At 37.4% G+C, this 24,168-nt stretch overlaps 1 protein-coding gene and 1 long non-coding RNA gene across 3 annotated transcripts in view; one reads left to right on the forward strand and one right to left on the reverse strand.

The window, feature by feature from the left end:
• LOC140849898 (uncharacterized) overlaps nucleotides 1–8,083 on the forward strand; it is a 187,943-nt gene extending 179,860 nt beyond the window's left edge. The window contains exon 5 of the long non-coding RNA XR_012132260.1: nucleotides 7,317–8,083. This is a non-coding gene — a long non-coding RNA (uncharacterized lncRNA). The remainder of the gene's footprint in view (nucleotides 1–7,316) is intronic.
• HDAC9 (histone deacetylase 9) overlaps nucleotides 1–24,168 on the reverse strand; it is a 938,800-nt gene that overhangs the window by 105,455 nt on the left and 809,177 nt on the right. The window lies entirely within an intron of this gene.

Genomic DNA, 24,168 nt, shown 5'->3' on the forward strand with positions numbered 1-24,168 from the left:
CAGATTTTTATTTCTCTAAGGGTCAAATAAAAGTGTTGGACTAAATCAGTGTTTCTTAAAATGAGGTTAACCTCTGGTCAATCAGAATTCTATGGGTGGTTATTAAGATGCAGATTGCTGAGCTACATTCCCAACCAAGTTGAAACCCACATTTCTGGGGTGACTTTCCTTTTAAAATATAGTCCCTCACCTGAGGTTTGAGAGCCATCTCACTACAAAATCTTGAAGGCTCTTTTCAGCTTTGCCTCTTGGGTTGATCCTTTGATAATTTTTATAACTTTGGAGTAGTCAACAGTTTAACTCCACCAAAATAACAACAAGTAAAGCATCCAGTTTTCTTTTATCAAGACAGGCATTAACATCGAAACAAGAGTGCATCCTTACTCCAGGTTTTAGCTTCCATGAAATTGCATAGGAGGTAGCATTGCAACCTGCCCTCACTCCTTCCTGTCCTGGCTGCATCTCAAACTCCTTTTCAAGTGCTGTCCTCCTTCCTCTTCCCTCTCTGGTCTGCATGAAGTATGCTCTCAAGAAGGGCTCTCACGTAGCAAATGTATGGCAATGAGTTATCCTCATCAGGGAGCTGCAGACACGGGGGCATCATCTCAATATTTAAATATTACTTGTAAAGCTCATAAAAACCGCCTGACCCATTGTAGTAAGAGTTACATAACTTAATTCTGGAAGGACAAAAGCCATTTTCCTCTATTAGAAAGTTTTCTCAAGTGGAATTGTGTCTTGGATTTCCCAAGAACAGTCTTAAAGGAAACCATTTATTTCCATTTAAGACAAAATGTTTACCGTAATTTTGGTTATTCTCATGATGAATTACAAAGAGTAAAATGTCACCATGAAGAAAACTTTCCACTAATGAGAAATAAATATTTAGGTTATAATGATAATAGGCAGCTCCTTGGAAACAATAATCCACAAAATGACATAAAAATGCCCTTCTGACTTCATGTTTCTAAAAATAGTATTTTTCCTAAGGACACTGAATTTTCTTGATGATTAGGCCTTTAAATTAATCATTAGTTGTTATTATTAACTCAAGTATTTATTGAGGAAAATGTTCTATGTTGTACTTGCCTCTTTATTATTTACTACTTCAAAGTACAAGGCTTGATTTGAATAGAGGATCTGAGATGTATTATATTAAACAAAAAAATTTGAGCTATGTTCAACCAACAAGAGAACCAGATTTTGAGAGGCCATGATTCTCAGTGGAAAACAACTTTTCAGGCCCCTGGGAATAAAACAAAGGAGAATTCTGGGATTATGAACAGGAGAATTCTGGTGAATCCCAACTGCCACCACTGAACCTACAAAGAAAAGCAGGTTCTTAAGATACTTCATCACTTCAACTAGTAGATTCAGTCAAATAATTGGATCTACAGAAGTTTTGTTTTTGGCTGAAACCACTGAGAAAGTGGCATTTATCGGAATACACGATAACACTGGCTATGTGTGAATATATTACTCAGGAATAGGCTAACCTTTTACTGAAGGAGAAACACACAATAAACAAGAAAAGATAATGAGAGCATGGTTATTTTGATGGCTTAATTTACAGGTGATTTTTAATGATCACCTGAAAACAGCCTGGAATTCTTATGTCTATTCTTAGCATAAGTAAGAGAGAAAATTATAAATAATTACAATAAATATCTCATCTAAATACAGTAACCTATTTAATAGCTCTTGAATGATACTCTTTCTGTATCATTAACATGCTTTCTCCTGCATTTTATGAAGCACTCTTTTCACCTGGCCTTGTGCCATCTCACTCTCAGGTCTCCTCTCCTTGTCTCGCTGCCAGCTCCTCTATCCCCTTCCACCTGAGGAATGTGGTGGATGCTCCCAGGGCTCTGCCCTTGGTGCTCTGTCTTCCCTTTGAAAATATTGTCCAACAGTGATTCTTCTTGCTGTCACACTTATATCCATTATCACTAAGTCAAAAACTGAAATCTCCATCTCTACTTTCCTTTTCTAGATCTAATTCTCAATCACAAATTGCTGGTAGGGTATTTCTTTTTTTACACATTCACACTTGGCTCTAACTGAACATGTCTAAATACTACCCATTATCCATCTTTCACAGTTTGCCCTTCTAAAATTCCCTTAACATCTGTCAATAATGCTCAAACTACTTGGCTTGGTAATCCGGGTCACAATATACCATTCTGTCAAATTGATATTCCTAAATAGGTTCCCCTCTGGAGAGAGCACTGGATCAGAGCAGATTTGGGAGTTTTGAATTCCATTTCTCACTCTGTCTCCAGTGTCATCTCAGGCATGTTCTCTAATTTCCAAGTCTCTATTTCTTCTTTGGTGAATTGGAGATAATAACTCCTGAAGTTATGGTGAATATATGGAACAGTACACATATCTACTTAACACAGTGTGAGGACACAGTGAAGTCCAGCAAATGGCAGCTAAACAACAGATGTGATCGGTTGGTGGTGTCCTTCTTTCCTTCTGCTTTCCCTCCTCCTCTCATCTATGTCTAACTCATCATTGAAGAGCTAGCTCTGCTGCCGCGCCTTCACTATATTTAGAGAAATTTCCCTCAGAACTACACATTTTGCCTGCATAATTCACTTAATCAGATACTGTCTTTTCTCAGATAAATCTTTTTTATTTTCAGCTTAACTGTGAGATTCTGAATGAGTAGTTCAACATACCAATTTTTGGCATGTCAGTTAGTAAACCAAAATAAATATAATAAATATGTATATGTACTAAATTACAGTAAATAAATATAATAAAAATATGTAATCAAATATATATAAATAACATATAATTAAATAAATATTCAAAAAGAATAAATAAAATGCTAGTGTTCTTTACACTTATATCTGAGGGACATTTAGGTTGAGCAGCACCCATGCTTGAATCTGAGTTCTTAGTCTTGATTGACTGCCAACATTGTGATATTTGAGCCAGAGAGATCAGTGCTTTGACATTCTCTTAGCTCTTACTACCCCAAGAGTGTAGGAAGATTTCATATTTGCAAACTTCAAAAGCATTTCAGCTCATTTTAACTCTTTCCTGTCCACCACACTGCTCACACAACTTATAAAATAATGTGAAAACTGAAGTGTAATTAATGTCTCCTTCACTTGGGCACTATGTACTCTCAAAAATACTTAACAAAATGTGGACTCTACTGAAGCAATGCTCAGGAAAGCCTGTCAGAGTCCGGAAATAAACATTCTGGATACTCTGCAAGCCAGATGTGCAAACTATGAGATGGCATGTGGGAGAGGAGAGTAAGAAGCCAAGCCCATTAAATCTAGCATATTCCCAGGATGGCTGACATTTTTTTGCAAAGACATGGCAGGGAAACCCTTTGCTCCTGGCTGTTGTTTACCGACACTTCCTGGATGTTTGTTAATATCAACGAGAAGAGGGCAGGGGTACATTTGAGAGTAATGGCTCTTGTAGGCAGGCTGAAAGCTGCGCCTAAACCCAAAGCCCTTACGCGCCTGTTTCTTTCTGAAGTTTGATGGCTTCTCTGTTCACCTCACTGGCTACGACAGAATCTGCCAGAATTCTACACCACTTTACTGAGTTATCTTGAGCAAACCACGCTGCCACCCTGCAATGCAGTGTACTCTCTTCATTCGTAAAACTAAGAAACTGTAGACGATATCGAAGTTCCTTTGCATGTATGATTCTATCTCAGTGAAGGACTCATCTTTACCCCCACATAACACAGCTTTCCAGGTCAAACTCTAATTACTCTCTTCAGTTGTTCAAGGAATGGCCGCCAAATTTCTGGCTAGTGACTGACATTCCATATCCACGCTAGTGCACTTTTAAACACAAACCATCCCAGGCTTTCCTTTGTTCCTTGAAAATGTCTGTTTCCGTCATTCCCAGAAAATGCAAGAACAGTCAGACTCAGGTGTTGGGCACAGCCTAACAACTATGGATCTTTGTCTTTCTTACTTTTTTTTTTATTTGAGGGGGGATCTGTTTTAATGTGCAGAGTCACAGAGGCTGATCCTGACGTCTTCGTGTCCGGCTGGTTGTCTGAGACGCCCTCTGAAGTCTATGGTAATGCGGCACTCCACAGGCCCCAGGCCCGTGACTGGTAAATGAGGAAATAGCCGAGGGAACAGAATTATAAATTAACAGAAAAAAAAAAATCCAAAAAAACTTTTAATACAGAAAAAGTGATTTTGTTGTTGTCGTTGGAAAAAATGGGAGTTTAAACAGCACATTTATTTCGTTTTAATTTCTGGGCTGTCAGACATCAGCTCTGAAGCCCTGATTCGGAACACATGCGAGGCCCCTTTGAAGTTCTGACTGCTTTTTTTTAACAATGGCAGAAAGATATAAAGAAATTAAACTGCAACATAATCATGAGACAGAACTTCTCTTCTCCTGATTTGCAAATTCTCATTCTTTCATTTTTTCCAGGCCTCCGTTTTCAAAACTTATTCATTGTAGTTGCAGACCTTTCGTAATTTTTTTTCCTCATAAGCTCAAGCTTTGGCTGTTCTTTTCCCTTCCAAGATGAAGCCTTCTACTTTTATTTTAATTAACTAAAAATTAGTTCATTATGGGTTTCTGAAGATGAGAAAGGAACTGGAAAATCCAGAGCAATATATTAAATTGAATCTTTTTTGATAGAAGCCATAACAATACAGGATTTAACACTTGAAGTACCCAATTCTCTTGGCAAAAAGACAAAGTGTACCTTCAATTTTCAGGCAGTCCAAAGAAAATGTCTGCTTTGTTTTCATGCTCTAATTACAAAAGATCCTTACCAAAGAATTTTAAGGATCCTTAGCAAACACTGCATTTCAAATTTGGTCTAGTAGACGTCACATTTGAACACAAACACACACACAGACGCACGCATGCACAGATCCACACACATGCTCATACACACGTACGCGCACACATGCACGCGTGCACACACACACACACACACATACACACACACTGATTTAATGCCATTCAACAGTCATACATATGTATCTGAACAAGGTACATAGGAATTTGGTAACCTAACAGCCCCTTTTAAATCTGCATGCAAAGATGAACAGGCTAAAGATCCTTAATACCGAAAAGAATTTTCCTCTTTCTATACTTTCTTCTGTGATCTCTTACTGGTTTTATCCTATATTCTGATATTTCCACTCTTTTCAAATATTGCTTTACTTTATTCTACCTTTTTCAATTGTTATAGTGAAACTTGTACTCTTGAGTTTCTTTTCTATAATTCCTAATATTTAGAATTTCAAAAATAATGTTTTTGATGTAATGTTTTGACCTTCAATATACCTTCAGTGAATACTTGCCATCTTTTGTGTCAAGTTTCAATTCTCTACAGCAAAGTGAAGTGGGAGTTGGAAGAACTATCCCCGTCGGTCAGTTCATACTGATTTGTGAAAAGCGGTGGCTATATTTTCAGCAATTTTGTGAGCCAGGTGCAAGCACAGCCATTATTAAATATTAAATAGATAAGCTTACAATTAAAAAATTATATTAAAAACAAAGGCATTAAATACTCAGAACTAATCCCTTCTGAATTATTTTAGTACATTTGTAATTGTTTATGCTCCTGGGGTTATTTATATCTATTATGTCAATATGGTGGAAATACTATATGAAAGTTTGCTATTGCACATCTTTTCTCAACTTGTGTTAGTTAGTGACTTCACACTGGTAGCTGAAATTGGCTAGGTGAGCATCTTACACTTCAGGCCTGTTTGTTTGTTTGGAGAGCTAGTTTCTAAACGTTTACTTGCACACCCCTAACTGTCCTCCATACCTGATTTATCCCCACAAACTAATTTACAGTTTACAATGATCACTTTACATTTTATTTTACATATTTCAAGTAAGAATTAGAAGCTGGAATTTATTTTTGTTAGTCTTCCTTTTTGGTGAAGGATTGAAGGGAATAATTAGAATACATGGACATTTCCTTAACTGCATCTTCAATCCCCTCTCTGATATTCAACATATTTTCTTTTTACATTCCTAGCTACTAGGGTTTTAACTTTTCTTCTGCCTAAAATAAATTTTTGTACATCTAATGACCCACCTCTTAAGGCTTTAATGAAAACTTAGATACCCTGTGATGTCAATTGTAATTAGGAAGGTTGGTAAAAAATTCTCATTTTCTGGCACAGGCTCAGGGACATGTGGTCCAAATGAAACAAAAGGAAATTACCCATATATGATTTTTTAAAGGAGTGGGAAGGAAAGTGTGTATTGCTATGTCATTACCTTAGAATCTTGGACTCTAAGTGTCTAGAAGGGAGGTACCAAGTATGTCAGTAGCCTAATCCCTTAAGCATTAAATAATCATCAGATGCTATGCCAAACTTCCTCCCATTCTTTGACAACAGCTTCCATCTACAAATGAAAAACATTTCTGTGTCAACTACTTTAAACCCTATTATTTGATATGAATGACTGTCTTGAATACAAACAGATTTTAGACAAAGAAAATTAAAATCTCTTTCTCCAGAAGGGATGTGGAAGAGATTTGGAAAGAACAAGTGAAAGCCTGACCATGGAAATTAGCCATATGTGGAAAAGACTTCAGTATTTTTATGCACTCGTATAGCCTTTGGTCTACATCTCAAGAATGCTAGATTCCCCTCAACAACCAAAAGAGAAACAGAAAATTTTTAAGCAGAGAAAGTATTCATTTGTATGTGCTACAATTAAATAAAATTCTTTCATTCAAAACTCTTCATTAGGTAGTTTTCTAATATTTAAGATTAGTATTACTTGTAGTATAGGGATGAGTACAAATGTATTATCGAAGCTTTTGGTAAAACATTTTTAGGGAGAGTGGGCACAACCTGAATGAAGCTGAAATACTTAAATCTCAGGCCTACCTAAGTTTAATACAAATTTGTCTCTTAGCAAGAGGATTACTATTTCGTGGGTTCTACATAAAGTTTTTTTCTTATATGTATTAAGAGACAGATTGTATTAAACTTGTGTCTTTCCTTTAGAATAAAATACACTATCATGAAATAGTATCATAAAAGTAATCAAAGTATACTAGATGTACACGTTAAGTACACATAATAAAATATAACTGTAACATACAAATATAAATTTGATCAGAACCAATCTGATGTAAATCACATTTAACCATCACTTTCAGGGTTCTGCATCTGGATTATGCTGAAAATTACCCATCATTCTTATACCTACTCTCAAGATATCACTATTCCATGGATACATCACGACACTACCAAGAGTAAGGATATGCTGTAAGCGTGCCTCATGATTATTCATGTTGCCCTTTGGTGTACTTTGTTTTGTTTTCTTTCCAGAATTATCTGATTCCTTATCACTGATTTGCATGACACTGAGGATGGTTGGTCCGGCTTTCTCCAAGGAATTACCTAGCTAAACCTCCAAAGATCCATGGCTCTTTTCAGAAGGATGGGACACAGTGACATCATTGCTGGCTTGTGCTTTATTTTTCAAGGTTGTAGTATAACCTAACCACAGTCAAATTTTTCCTATCAAATAATATGACATCACAAAATCTGTGCAGAACTCCTACATTAGCGGTATGCCTCACCTGGGAGTAACACAAGCGATGTAATCTTGAGATGCACCACATTATCTTATGATGTGTCTCCTCTATGAAAATCTTTTTAGACAAAACTTAAGTTACTTAAAAATTGAGTAACTCAAAATTCCTGTTATACCTTACCTAATGACAAATGTTTTTAACAGTTAATCTGGACATTGTCTATTTTACTTAGGAAACGTTTTTCAAATCAGAGTATTCTAGTGATTCATGTAAGAAACTCCTTCCTCTTCCTCTATCTTAAACTCATTTTTGCCATTCAAGCAAAATTATAAAGAAAAAATTCACCTTTTCATGTTCTTTTTTTTCCATTTTTTAAATTAAGGTATGATTGATATACACTCTTATGAAGATTTCACATGAAAAAACAATGTGCTTACTACATTTACCCATATTATCAAGTCCCTACCCATACCCCAATGCAGTCACTGTCCATCAGTGCAGCAAGTTGTCAGAGATCCACTATGTGCCTTCTCTGTGATACACTGTTCTCCCCGTGATCCCCCACACCATGTGTACTAAACATAATACCCCTCAGTCCCCTTCTCCCTCCCTCCCTCCCCACCCGCCCTTCCACATCCCTCCCCTTTGGTAACCACTAGTTTATTCTTGGAGTCTGAGTCTGCTGCCTTTTTGTTCCTTCAGTTTTGCCTCATTGTTATACTCCACAAATGAGAGAAATCATTTGACATTTGTCTTTCTCCACCTGGCTTATTTCACTGAGCATAATGTCCTCCAGCTCCATCCATGTTGTTGCAAATGGTAGAATTTGTTTCTTTCTTGTGGCTGAATAGTATTCCATTGTATGTATGTACCACATCTTCTTTATCCATTCATCTACTGATGGACACTTAGGTTGCTTCCATATCTTGGCTATAGTAAAAAGTGCTGTGATAAACATAGGGGTGCATATGTCTTTTTGAATCTGAGAAGTTGTATTCTTTGGGTATATTCCAAAGAGTGGGATTCTGGGGTCAAATGTTATTTCTACTTTTAGTTTTTTGAGGAACCTCCATATTGCTTTCCACAATGGTTGAACTAACTTACATTCCCACCAGCAGTGTAGGAGGGTACCCCTTTCTCCGCATCCTTGCCAACATTTGTTGTTCTTAGTCTTCGATGCAGGCCACCCTTACTGGTGTGAGGTGATATCTCATTGTGGTTTTAATTTGCATTTCCCTGATGATAGGTGATGTGGAGCATCTTTTCATGTGTCTGTTGGCCATCTGAATTTCCTCTTTGGAGAACCGTCTCTTCATATCCTCTGCCCATTTGTTAATCAGGTTATTTGCTTTTTGGGTGCCAAGATGTATAAGTTCTTTATATATTTTGGAAGTCAACCCCTTATCAGATATGTAATTTACAAATATATTCTCCCATACTGTAGGATGCCTTTTGGCTTTGTTGATGATGTCCTTTGCCATACAGAAACTTTTTAGTTTGATGTAGTCACATGAGTTCATTTTTGTTTTTGCTTCCCTTTCTCGAGGAGATGGGTTCAGGAAGAAGTTGCTCATGCTTAGATTCAGGAGATGTTTGCCTATGTTGTCTTCTATGAGTTTTATGGTTTCATGACTTACATTTAAGTCTTTAATCCATTCTGAGTTTACTTTTATGTATGGGGTTAAACAATAATCCAGTTTCATTCTCTTGCATGTACCTGTCCAGTTTTGCCAACAACAGCTGTTGAGGAGGCTGTCACTTCCCCATTGTATGTCCATGGCTCCTTTATTATACATTAATTGACCACAAATGGTTGGGTTTATATCAAGGCTCTCTAGTCTGTTCCATTGGTCTATGGGTCTGTTGTTGTGCCAGTACCAAATTCTCTTGATTACTGTGTCTTTGCAGTAGAGCTTGAAGTTGGGGAGCATAATTCCCCCTGCTTTATTCTTCCTTCTCAGGATTGCTTTGTCTATTTGAGATCTTTTGTGGTTACATATGAATTTTAGGACGATTTTCTCTAGTTCATTGAAGAATGCTGTTGATATTTTGATAGGAATTGCATTGTGTCTATACATTGCTTTAGGCAGGATGGCCATTTTGACAATATTAATTCTTCCTATCCATGAGCATGGGATGTGTTTCCATTTATTGGTATCTTCTTTAATTTCTCTCATGAGTATAGGTCTTTAACTTCCTTGGTTAGGTTTATTCCTAGGTAATTTATTTGTTTTGATGCAACTGTGAATGGAATTGTTTTCCTGATTTCTCTCTCTGTTAGTTCCTTGTTAGTGTATAGGAATGCCACAGATTTCTGTGTATTAATTTTGTATCCTGTAACTTTACTGAATTCAGAAATTAGATCTCATAGTTTTGGAGTGGATTCTTTAGGGTTTTTTTATGTACAATATCATGTCATCTGCAAACAGGGACAGTTTACTTCTTCCTTGCCCATCTGGATGCCTTTTATTTCTTTGTGTTGTCTGACTGCCGTGGCTAGGACCTCCAGTACTACGTTGAATAGAAGTGGGGAGAGTGGGAATCCTTGTCTTTTTCCCCATCTTAAAGGAAAAGCTTTCAGTTTCTCACTGTTAAGTATAATGTTGGCTGTGGGTTTGTCATATATGGCCTTTATTATGTTGAGGTACTTACCCTCTATACCCACTTTGTTGAGAGTTTTTATCATGAATGGATGTTGAATTTTGTCAAATGCTTTTTCAACATCTATGGAGATGATGATGTGGTTTTTGTTCTTCTTTTTGTTGATGTGGTGGATGATGTTGATGGATTTTTTAATGTTGTACCATCCTTGGATTAATCCTGGCATAAATCCATCTTGATCATCATGGATGATCTTTTTGATGTATTTTTGAATTCGGTTTGCTAATATTTTGCTGAGTATTTTTGCATCTATGTTCATCAGGGATATTGGTCTGTAATTTTCTTTTTTTTTGTGGTGTCTTTGCCTGGTTTTGGCATTAGAGTGATGCTGGTCTCACAGAATGAGTTTGGAAGTATTATATTTTTTGAAAACTTTAAGGATAATGGGTATTAGGTCTTCACTAAATGTTTGATAAAATTCAGCGGTGAAGCCATCTGGTCCAGGAGTTTTGTTCTTAGGTAGGTTTTTTATTACCAGTTCTATTTCATTGCTGGTAATTGGTCTGTTTAGATTTTTCTGTTTCTTCCTTGGTCAGGCTTGGAAGGTTGTATTTTTCTAGAAAGTTGTCCATTTCTTCTAGGTCATCCAGTTTATTAGCATATAATTTTTCATAGTATTCTGTAATAATTCTTTGTATTTCTGTGGTGTTCATAGTGATTTTTTTCTTTCTCATTTCTGATTCTGTTTATGTGTGTAGACTCTCTTTTTTTTCTTGATAAGTCTGGCTAGGGGTTTATCTATTTTGTTTATTTTCTCAAAGAAACAGCTTTTGCTTTCATTGTTTCTTTCTATTGTTTTATTCTTCTCAATTTTATTTATTTCTGCTCTAATCTTTATTATGTCCCACCTTCTACTGACTTTGGGCCTCATTTGTTGTTCTTTTTCTAGTTTCATTAATTGTGAGTTTAGACTGCTTATATGGGATTGTTCTTCTTTCCTGAGGTTGGCCTGTATTGCAATATACTTTCCTCTTAGCACAGCCTTGTCTGCGTCCCACAGATTTTGCGGTGTTGAATTATTGTTGTCATTTGTCTCCAGATATTGCTTGATCTCTGTTTTTATTTGGTCATTGATCCATTGGTTATTTAGGAGCATCTTGTGAAGCCTCCTTGTGTTTGTGGGATTTTTCATTTTCTTTGTGTAATTTATTTCTAGTTTCATAACTTCATGATCTGAGAAACTGGTTGGTACAATTTCAATATTTTTGAATAGTGAAGCTCTTTTTGTGGCCTAGTATATGATCTATTCTTGAAAATGTTCCATGTTCACTTGAGAAGAATGTGTATTCTGTTGCTTTTGTGTGTAGAGTTCTGTAGATGTCTGTTAGGTCCATCTGTTCTATTGTGTTGTTCAGTGACTCTATCTCCTTACTTATCTTCTGTCTGGTTGATCTATTTTTCAGAGTGATTGGAGTGTTGAAGTCTCCAAGAATGAATGCAGTGCATTCTATTTCCCCTTTTAATTCTGTTACTATTTGTTTCACATATGTGGGTGCTCCTGTGTTGGGAGCATAGATATTTATAATGGTTATATCTTCTTGTTGGATAGACCCCTTTATCATTATGTAATGTCCTTCTTTGCCTCTTGTTACTTTCTTTGTTTTGAAGTCTATTTTGTCTGATACAAGTATTGCAACTCCTGCTTTTTTCTCTCTGTTACTTGCATGAAATATCTTTTTCTATCCCTTCATTTTTAGTCTGTGTATGTCTTTGGGTTTAAAGTGAGTCTCTTGCAGGCAGCATATAGATGGGTCTTGTTTTTTTATCCATTCAGTGACTCTACGTCTTTTGATTGGTGCATTCAGACCATTTACATTTAGGGTGATTATCGATAGGTATATAGTTATTGCCATTGCAGGCTTTAGATTCGTGGTTACCAAAGGTTCAAGCTTAATTTCCCTACTATCTAAGAGTCTAATTTAACTCACTTATAATGCTGTTACAAACACAATCTAAAGGTTCTTTTCTATTTCTCCTCCTTTTTCTTCCTCCTTCATTCTTTATATATTAGGTATCAAATTCTGTACTTTTTGTCTATCCCTTGATTGACTTTGGGGATAGTCAATTTAATTTTGCATTTGCCTCACAATCAGCTGCTCCACCCTCCCTATCATGGTTTTACTACATCTGGTGACAGCTATCCAACCCTAGGAACACTTCCATCTATAGCAGTCCCTCCAAAATAGACTGTAGAGATGGTTTGTGGAAGGAAAATTCTCTCAGGTTTTGCTTATCTGGAAATTGTTTAATCCCTCCTTCAAATTTAAGTGATAATCTTGCCAGATAAAGTAATCTTGGTTCCAGGCCCTTCTGCTTCATTGCATTAAACACATCATGCCACTCCTTTCTGGCCTGTAAGGTTTCTGCTGAGAAATCTGATGCTAGCCTGATGGGCTTTCCTTTGTATGTGATCTTATTTCTGTCTCTGGCTGCTTTTAGCAGTCTGTCCTTTTCCGTGATCTTTGCCAATTTTATTACTATATGTCTTGGTGTTGTCTTCCTTGGATCCCTTTTGTTGGGAGATCTGTGGATCTCCATGGCCTGAGAGACTATCTCCTTCCCCAGATTGGGGAAGTTTTCAGCAACTACCTCCTCAAAGACACTTTCTATCCCTTTCTCTTTCTCTTCTTCTTCTGGTACCCCTATAATGTGAATATTGTTTCATTTGGATTAGTCACAGAGTTCTCTCAACATTCTTTCATTCTTAGAGATCCTTTTTTCTCTCTGTGCCTCAGCTTCTTTCTATTCCTCTTCTCTAGTTTCTATTTCATTTATCATCTCCTCCACTGTATCCAACCTGCTTTTAATACCCTCCATCGTGCTCTTCAGTGATTGGATCTCTGACCTGAATTCATTTCTGAGTTCTTGGATGTCTTTCCGTACCTCCATTAGCATGTTAATGATTTTTATTTTGAACTCCCTTTCAGGAAGAGTCACAAGGTCCATATCATTTAAATCTTTCTTGGGAGTTGTGTTAACAATTTTACTCTGGACAAGGTTCCTTTGGCATTTCATGTTTGTATATGGCACCCTCTAGTGTCCAGAAGCTCTATTCTGGAGCTGCTGAGACCCTGAAGCAATGTCAGGGGTCGCAGGGGAGTGGTATTGGTGCCCCATGGGAGGAAAGAGCTGTTCCCTGTTTTCCAGCTGCTATGCCTGTCTCCACTGCCTTAACCAGCAGGCCAAGCACACAGGTATAAGCTTTTGTCCCAGAGCAGCCAGATACGGATCTCTGCTTTCCACAAGCAGTTGGAATCTCAGTCTCTCCAGGAATTCTGCCTGTATTAGCTTTCCGACCTGGTAATCATGCAAGTATCATGAAAGCACCATGAAATGTAGGTTTGTGCTCCCAGCGCAGATCTCCGGAGCTAAGTATTCAGCAGTCCCAGGCCTCCACTCTCTCCCTGTTCTGTTTCTCTTCCTCCCACTGGTGAGCTGGGGTGGAGAAGGGCTTGGGTCCTGCTGGGCCACTGCTTTGGTACGTTACCCTGTTCCATGAGGTCTGCTCTTTTCTCCAGTTGTGTGCACTCTGGTGCAGTCTTCTTTCCTGTTGCTCTCTCAGGATTAGTTGCACCAACTATATTTGCTAATTGTATCCAGTTTTAAGAGGAAGCCTCTGTCTCCCCTCTCATGCTGCCATCTTTAATCCAACCCTCCTCTATGTTCTGAATGGTATTATATCACGTAGTACGGATTCCCACTCGGGATCATTTGGTTTTTATTGGCGCTTGTTGTCATAGCAACTGCTGTGGTTTCGAAGCTTTGGGATGCACATGGAGTTGGTTTCTTCTTTTCATGTGAGGATGCTCCTGATGTGAAGAGAAAAAAGAGACCTTCCTTCCATTCCAGGTTCTCTCTTTCCTCAGGTTTATACCCAAACTGTCTCATCTTTAGGACAAACTTTGGTATTCACTGATCCAAAGTAGAGCTTTCCAGGGCTTAAAATCTTTAAGACATCCATGAACTATAACTATCACATCTTTGCCATTTCAACCCTAGACACTTCCTAATCATTGGGAGACAAATGGGCTTTCCGAAGTCTATGCAAAGGAGCTTTGAATACATCTTATGTAGCTTGTAAAGGACAAAGTAGCCTTAGTGTACATCCACCGAGTTTAGGATGCTGGATTAAATTGCCAAGGATGTGTGGGCCACTAAGGGACAAGAGGCAGGTTCACAGATTACACAGGTTCACAGTACAGAGGTAGAGGGACGAGTGAAAAGAGATTCTGACAGCACCATGAGCGGTTAACAAGAGTGAGTACTCTCAGCTGGGAAATCAGGGGGCTGTCCAGGAAGGAGAGGACATTTACCTGAACCTGAAAGTGAAATTTGGCCAATGAAGGTGGGAGGAATGGCTTTGAGGGCAGCGACTACACTGAGCAAATTACATAGGCAGTAAAGGTGGAGGATTTGTGGTGGTTGTGCTAAACATAAAGAAGAGCTATCTGCAGAAGAGGGCAGACATAGAAGTAAGGGAGGTGTCTGTGAACAGCACGTTAGTTAAAATTTCCTTGCATATGTTTATGGAAAAACAATCTATTAAGATGTTAATTAGTACCTCTTCTTCTTTGGGGGAAAATAAAAAGTTTTTCTCCCAACACTACTTCTACCATGCACCCATACACACACAGAAACATACATACAGCCTCTCTATTCATTGGCCTTTGGGTCCTCAGAGCTGGGTTCTTTAGTCTTCAGGGGCTATTGATGACTTTTTTGGTTAGGGGAAGAGAGAAGCTCCCAGACACCAGAAAGCCATATCCACTAGTCTTGTTTGGAAGTCTAACCCTATTAAGATAATTTAATATAGATCATCACTGAGGGGGAGAAATATGAAGACTGGAGCTTGGGTTAAAGGGAGAGAAACTGGCCCAATCCCAGATATGATTTCAGAGATGGAAGGAAGAATCCTAAATATAAAATAGCCATCATGTCACTGTCATGCCACCTTATTTTAACTTTCCTGTAACACTTGATGCTACTAATATTATCCATGTTAATCATTTGCCTATTGTTTGACTCCCACACTCTTATCACTCCCTGAAAGTAAGTTCCTTGAGGAAAGTGAATTTATCTTTCTCATTATCACAATTACATCCCAGCAAATTACTTAGGGATCCAGAAGGAAAGAGATGGCACCTCAAAGGGTGTGAGAAGAAAATTTAACAATGGGACTTTAATACTTGCAACAGTGGGAAACCATTGCAACCTTTAGGTGTGAGGGGCAAAAAAGAGGAAGTGAGAAATCTGTAACTATGGAAAAAAGGCCACTTGAAGGAAGCTGCGATCTTAGGTAGAAGAATGTAGTGCTTGCCCAAGGCCAGGTAGCAGTAGGAGATGGCATCTTGTCCTCTGAGCTCCTACTAGTACCCTTGTTGGCCATATTCATCCAGAATCATGGGCACTTGGTGTCTGCAGCCTACAGAGGTTGATCTCCCAGGGCAAAGAGCAGTTTGGGGAATGGCTGTAGAGAGGTAGAGAATAATGCATACACTTAAATTTCCCTAAATGATAGAGTAGGTTCTCAAAATGACAGGGAGCTTTATCTTCCCTTAACACTGTTTTGGGAAGGGCAGGAGTGCTGATGAGGCAGCATGTATATTTGAACAGCAACAGAGGAATAAGAGCTTGGGAAATTGGGTGGCAAAGGAGAACAAAATACATCCCTGTGCCCTTGCTTGGCACATAGTGAGTGAAAATACTTGCCTTCATGTGATCCTTGAGCTTGGGGGGTGGACAACAGCAAGCATGAGGGACTGAAGGCTAGAGCCCCTCTGAAACATTTGAACTGTGGCGCCCTCCTCTACTCTCTCACACAGGGCTCCGCATGACTCTGGGGTGCTTAAAGGGCTCCCCACTGACTTATGTCAAGGAACTAGCAAGTGGGAAACTCAGAACCAGATCAAATTTTATTTAGAAGAATAAACGAGTGAAATAGGTTATAAGTCCATAGGGTTTTAGAACAAATTCATTCCTGCTAGGTAGTTTTTATTCTTCCAAGTAGATTTAATCTCCATGGGGGCTATTATGTGCTGTACTGTGTCCCCCCTGCTAAATTCACACATTGAAGTTTCGACCTCCAGTACCTCAGAATACAATAAAAATTGGAGATTAGATCTTTAAAAAGTGACTAAGTTAAAGTGATGCTTTAACTATGACTGGTGTCCTTATAAGAAAGGGAGAGACATCTGCAAGCCAAGGAGAGAGAAGTCAGGAGACATCAAACCTGCTACACCTCAACCTTGTACTCCCAGCCTCCAGAACTATGAGAAAATTAATTTCTGTACTTTAAGCTCATGATATTTTGTTATGGCAGCCCTAGAAAACTAATACAAAGGCCAAGACCATATCTTATGTTAGTTGCACTTTATCATCACAGCGGTGGATGGTGTTCTGACCACCACAGCTACTCAGTGAATTCTGTACTTATTAACTGTTTTAGCTCATTCTCCTTTTCAGATAAATCAAGAGTATGAAGAACAGTGTGTCTTTCATAATCAGCTTCTACTTCCAATGCATGAATATGTGAAGTAGAAAATAAACCTACATCTTATTAAAGTAGAAGAACAACCTTCATCTATTTAAAATAAATAGGAAAAAATCTTATTTTTTATCCAAGATATTTTAAAACTTGTACTTGTTCCAATTGTTGGGTGTTTTTGAAAAGATAGGAATTGTGCCTATTGCAATTTTTGAGTATTACTGTTTCAGAAATTCAGCAGAATCTCTGTTCCCAATCGTAGCCAGCATTATTCTGATTCTAGGTCCTTTGCCAGTTGTGTAAAGGTCACAGGGAGGTGAGCAGAATATGAGGTATCTGGCTCCAATTCCACTTGAAACATTAAAGTGACTCCAGATTGATAAAAGAGAGTGGAAACAGCATGCTGAACTACAAAGATCCCAGGCCAGAGAAAGCCAAATGGTTCATTCTCAACTAATGGTGACTGATAATGAAAGGGAGGAATGGAATGGAAGCTCCCTCTTAGTTTAGGACGTACGTACGACATGTGAGAGGATTTGGCAGAAAGCTGACTAAGGACATAAGAGTAAAGAGCTGGCAAGACGGACGAGGAAAATGTGAATGCTTTCTGTAAGGATATGAAAACTTACCCTTTTCATGATCAAATATTGGCAGTCAGTGAGATAATGGTAAAAAAGAAAATTGAAGAAGTTAAAACCAGAAACTCTCCTCAGAATATGGAAGAGGGGAAATTCTACTGAAGGACTATTGAAAGAGTGGAAAAAGGAAAAATATGTAATAAAGAAGTCAAGAAAGATTGAGAAGATTACTATCAGTTAACTACAGGCATACCTCACAGATATTATGGGTTCAATTCCAGACCATCACAATAAAGTGAATATTGCTATGAGTCAAATGAATGTTTTGGTTTCCCAGTGCATATAAAACTTGCATTTACACTATACTGTAGTCTACTTAGTGTGCAATAGCATTTTACCCAAAAACCCAATATACAGACCTTAATTGAAAACAACTTTATTGCTAAAAAAGGCTAACCACCATCTGAGTTTTCAGTAAGTCTTCATCTTTTTGCTGGTTCCTTTGCCAGCAACATCTCTGGCCTCTATGATGACGGCTGCTAACCAATCAGGGTGGTGATTGCTGAAAGTTAGGGTGGCTGTGACAATTTCTTAAAATAAAACAACAATGAGGTTTGCCCATCAATTGACTCTTCCTTTCACTAATGATTTATCTGTACCATGTGATGCTGTTTGATAGCATTTCACCCACGGAACTTCTTTCAAGATCAGAGGCAGTCCTCTTAAACCCTGGCTCTCCTTTATCAACCAGGTTTATATAATATTCTAAATCCTTTGTTGTCACTTCAACAATCTTCATAGTATCTATACCATGAGTAGATTCCATCTCAAGAAAGCACCTTCTTTGCTCATCCATAAGAATCAAGTCTTCATACATTAAAGTTTTATCATCAGATTGCAGTAATTCAGTTACATCTTCAGGCTCCACTTCTAATTCTAGTTCTCTTGCTATTTCCACCACATCTGCAATTATTTTCTCCACTGAAGTCTTGAATCCCTCAAAGCCATCCATAAGCATTGTAATCAAGTTCTTCCAAACTCATGTTAATGTTGATATTTTAACCTCTTCCCGTGAATCATGAATGTTCTTAATGGTATCTAGAATGGTGAATCCTTCCAAAAAGATTTCGATTTACTCTGCCCAGATCTATCAGAGGAATCACTATCTAGCTATTGCCTTATGAAACGTATTTCTTAAAACAACACTTGAAATTCAAGATGACTCTTTGATCCATGGGCTTACAGAAAGGATGTTGTATTAGAGGCACGAGAACAACATTAATCTTATAGTACATCTCCATCAGACCTCTTGAATGACCAGATGCATTGTAAACAAGCAGCAATATTTCAAAAATAATCTTTTTCTAAGTAGTAGTTCTCAATAATGGGCTTAAAATATTCAGTAAGCCATGTTGGAAACAGATATGCATCACCCAGTGTTTGTCATGCCATTCATAGAGCACAGCCAGAGTAGATTTAGCATAGTTCATAAGGATCCAAGGATTTTTAGAATGGGCAATAAACACTGGCTACAAATTAAAGTCACCAGCTGCATTAGTCCCAAACAAGAGAGTGAGCCTGTCCTTTGAAGTTTTAAAGCCAGGCATTGACTTCTCCTCTAGCTATGAAACTCTTAGATGTCATCTCTTCTAACAGAAGGCTGTTTTGTCTATATTGAAAACCTATCGTTTAGTGGAGCCACCTTCATGAATGATCTTAGCTAGATCTTCTGGATCACTTGCAGCAGTTTGTCCATCAGCACTTGCTGCTTCCCCTCACATTTGTATGTTATGGAGACAGCGTCTTTCTTTCCTTATGCCTCATGAACCAAACTCTAACTTCAAACTTTTCTTTTGCAGTTTCATCATCTTTCTCAGCCTTTACAGAGTTGAAGAGAGTTAACGCCTTGCTCTGGATTAGGCTTTGGCTTAAGGGAATGTTGTGTCATTAAAACTTTCTTCATATCAGCAATAAGGCTGTTTCACTTTCTTATCATTCATGTGTTCACTGGAGTAGCCCTTTTAGTTTCCTTTAAGAATTTTTCCTTTGCTGTCACAACTTGGATGTTTGGCTCAAAAGACCTCAGTTTGAGCTATCTCAGCTTTCAACATGCCTTCCTCACTAAGCTTAATCATTTCTAGCTTTTGATTTCAAGTGAGGGACATGCAACTCTTCCTTTCATTTGAACACTCAGAGGCCATTGTAGGGTTATTAGTTGGCCTTATTTCCATATTGCTAAGTGTTAGGGAAAAGAGATGCCTAAGGAGAGGGAGAGAGATGGGGGAACGGCTGATCAGTGGAGCAGTCCAAACACGCACAACATTTATTAAGTTTGCTCTCTTATCTGGGTGTGGTTTGTGATACCCCAAAACAATTACAATGGCAATATCAAAGATCACTGATCACATATCATCACAGCAAATGTAATAATGATGAAAAGGCTTGAAATATTGGGAGAATTACCCAACTGTGACACAGAAACACAAAGTGAGCAAATGCTGTTTGAAAAAAATGGCTCTGATAGACTTGCTTGACACAGGGTTGCTACAACCTTTAATTTATAACATTTACCACTGCCTAGGCATCATGCAAGTATTTAAATGAACTGTGACAAAGGTATAGTTGTTATTTCTGTTTTAGAAACGAAAAACTGAGATTCAGGGAAATTAGCAACTAGTCTCAAATCATGTAGTCTGTGAAAGAGTCAGGAGTTCAACGCAGGTTTGCCTAGCTCCGTGGTCCTTTTTGTAATGAACGCAGCTGAAATTCCACCAATCCTCAAAGTGTTTACTTTCTCCTACTATGATCAACAAACTCATTTTATGGCCTGAACATGTACATTATTTGCAAGCAGCTCATGCATATTGCTGAATATATTTGTTCATTTACCCCTGAATAACTTTGTATCATGCTTTATTATATCAGACTGAATTTTCTCAAGGCACAAGGATCTCTCCACAGTTTGTTCTGTTCAACCCTTAGCATAACATCCTATATAAATAAGTGCTCTTACTGCTGATCATCATACTTTTTAGAAAACATTCCATGGAATGAGATCGATGAAAACCCTATTCAGAAAGTTTACACATTTATGGTAGAGAAATGTTTCAGTTATATACAGTGTGAAATTTCTTTTTCCTAAGATTTTCTATTCCTCAGGCACTAAAATCAAAACTATTGTTTTGTTTATGGGCTAATTTGATTTCTTAGCAAAATAATTCTAGGAAATCCAGCAAGATGTCTAACTGAGCTGAATATACTTTTATATATTCAGATGCAATTTATTCAATCAAATATTTTCCCCTTGTCAACTGTTTCAGTTGCTCACAGGCAGTTCTATTAGGAATGAAATATTGTTAGAGGGGGTTCTCAAAAGTGCTTTATCTTCATTATGTTGAAAATTCTATTCCAAACAAACCTTTGGGGAAATGTTTTTTACTGACATACTTTTCTTTCATAGTTTTGTTTCAAACACAAAGAGTTTTTCCTGCCAAAGCCTCATTTTTCTCTTTCTTTTTAAAAGCTGTGTTCTGGAGTCTGTTCATTTCCCCCCACCCATCAGTGTATCTCACCCTGATGAGTCTCTTAGGGACACATTAGAGGTCTTTGCTCTAATCCATATTTTACTAAACAGCCCCAGGAGTGAGAAGGATCTTCTCTAGAATTTCATTAAACAAATTTTTCTTAAAGCCAATGGAACAATTTTAAGTTGTAAAAGAAAGTAACATTGTATGCATTCCCATGGAGGGTGAACATTTCATTTTTCAGTCATCTATAGGAATACAGTCTGGGACAGAGTATATTCTCTTTAAGATTAGCTCCAGAGGCTTTAACATCTAGGGACTGTCGCCTATGAACATAACAGTTTTGACTGAAACTATTTCACACATTTCAGAAACATTTTATGTGTTAACTTTCCTCTGCCTCTATACAGGGTTATAGACAAGGTAGAAAAAAATAAAATAGATAGAACCATACAAAGCTTGTGATTAAGTTGAATCTGTGGTAAAGTAATATGACTTAATCCTGGAAGAAATGAAAAAGAAAGCTACTTGTTAGCAACAGATTGGAAATTTATATATGCACATCTGAGGATAAAAAAAGATGAAACACATTAGACTGATATATGGAGCCCATTTTTATGATTAAATAAGATTTGGTTATGAAAACAATCCTATTGAGTGTTTAGGAAATGGTTAAAATGAACTAAGTTGGTTGAAATGTAGTTGATTAAAGGTAATATTTACATATGCTAAAATACCTATAATATTCAATGAGAAGTCTAGTAACTAAGTGTTTAATCTCATCACTATCCATAATCATAAGATTCACCTATTTGAGGGGAAAAAAATTCCCTACAGATTTAGGATTTTCCTAGTTGACTGATAATAGCAAATAGGCTCACTAAAAACAAATAGTTGTAAAATCACTATATTATATGTCCAACAGACATCATTTAAATATCAAGACTAACTTTTCATTTTCCTAATGTCAGCAATGTAGATCCAAAAAAGGCTTTTGGAGGAGGTTTTTTTAACTTTAAAATATTTTAATTCTACCCCAGCAGAGAACCAAAGAATCACAGAAGAAAATAAATTATTCACATACACATACACACAGAGTAATGAGCATCTGATCTGCTGCAGTACAGGAATCCTGGGAATAAAGCATCTTGTTGGGAGTCTCTGTAGTATTTTATTAGACAATCATGATTAATGTCACAGAATTTAAGCAATCTTTGAAAAGAAGTCAAAATGTGCCACAAAAATTCACTTGATTGTGCCAGTGGGAATATTTCCTAACATAGTCCAAAACTTCAAAAATAGTATAAAGCATGCAAATGGAGTAAGGGGCAGGATCCATCCCTTTCTTCCCAAGTATATTGAATTTATTTAACAGAAAAATGTTGGGAAAATTGTGACTCTCATTAGCATGAGAAAGGGGCATCCAGTGGTATCTATACACTGGGCTGTTCACATGTTGTTTTTCCCAGGGCAAGGGAGGTATTTGAATTTCTATTGCTTCATGTCACTAGCCTGTAACCCAGATTGTAACTTTAAGATGTTATCTCCTGGCTGCTCAGATAAACAGACCATTATGTTTTTATGGTGGGCAGTTTTGAATCCTCAGGGGCTTAGAAGATACTGGCTGGAGTTTGTGGTTCTCTGTCAGACTTTCGATGGTTCTATGGGATCGTGCTTGGACGGTATCTTTAAGCAAACACCTCTCTCATAATGGTGTCTCACTCTGCTTTCTTGGCCATGGACTTCAAAAGCTGATTGCTGGGAGGGCCAAGAAGGCAATAACCCTTAATATAACAGAACCAGTCTAGAAGGGACAGACAGGGCAAAGGTAAGGCGTCTCTGAGGTTGGCATTTGTGTGTTTAGCCACATGGGGTGAATAGGGGCCATCTGTTCTTCAATCTGCTAACTCATCGTTTTCACACTGTCTCAGGATCAAGTACATTTCATGCTTATTGGTGTCAGCACTGTAGAGCTTTCCCAATCCTAAGGATACATATTTTAAGTTTCTTTACCTTTGCTCTCTAAATAATGACAGTATGTATAGGTGTATTGTGTGTGGATATGTGTGTCTGTGTATGTGTTTGGGGGATTTGAGTTGTGCTTTGTAGACTTAAAAGTAAGACTATCATGAATCAATAGTCAAGTATGCAATCATAAAACTCATACATCTTTTGGGCAGTAGAAAAACCTCTGACATGCTGTGTTGCTGGAAGTCTTTGTTTTCTCTGGAGTGCACTGTGTGGCCAGTTTCTTTTTTAAATGAGAGAAATTCCCTGTTTGAGACGCATATACAGAGGAATCCCTTCTGTCATCTTTCAAATACTTGCATGTACTATCAACTATTTTAAAGAATACTTTATTTCAGAAAACACACAAAAACACTCTCAACTTTGAGATATGGAAATAAGAAATAGAAAATTGAATTTTTGTGTTAATATTTTCAAACTCAGTATGAAAGTGGTTTTTATTTGCCAGTTCATGGAGAGTGTGTATCTTACTAAGCATTAGATATGATTAATATGGAGATCTGCCTGATTTTATCCATATCACTTGGTAGGTTACACATTACATTGAATAATTCAAGGCTTACACAGTGATTTTAAATATTACCGACCCACTGTATTGATATTATTTTGTAATTTAAGTTAGCCACCAGGTCTTCTAAAGGAATAAACAAATGCTATTGAATTTAATTTGGGAATAAAACAAATAATTAAAATTTGTATATTTTAGAGCCCCTAAAATTTTAAAAGTAGGATTTATTTAATCAATACAAAGTTGAAACTTGCTAGTGGATGACAGTCTTCCCTTATCAATATCTTTAACAGCCTAGGCTGTCATATTCTTTATGAATCTCAGTAAACAAAACGAAAAAGAAGACATCAAGTTCATGTTCAGGTATAGGAAGAGTGAGTAACTCTCAGAAAAAGTGACGCCAGTGCCAACATCAAGGCCCTGAGTTAATTCAGTCATACTGATGGCTATTACCACAGAAGAGTTCAGTTCAAATATAAACACAACAAAGAAAGCGCCCTCTACTGATGGGACACTGAACTAACATTTTGATCTTAGAACAGTCAAAAGCTCATCCAAAAGTTATGTTTTCAATTAGCAAAACCATAGCAAATACAGTCTAAGATTAAAATATGGTTTCTCATTAATAACGGTTTGTTTGGTGGAGATTCCAAAGCCTAAGTCCTTACTTTGGAAAACTTCTCTGTACAATAATGTCCCAACTCAGCAATGTTCATACTTTCTTGGTAGCACAATCTTAACAGAAGTTGAAAAAACACATACTCACTTGCATATTTTAAGGGGATGTCAAAAATTTTTATGAGTGAGTGTTTTTAAAGGATGTATTTTAAGCATATTGTATAATTCCTTGAAAACATTTT

The sequence above is a fragment of the Manis javanica genome, chromosome 6, assembly GCF_040802235.1.
Source record: "Manis javanica isolate MJ-LG chromosome 6, MJ_LKY, whole genome shotgun sequence".
Classification (NCBI taxonomy): Eukaryota; Metazoa; Chordata; class Mammalia; order Pholidota; family Manidae; genus Manis; species Manis javanica.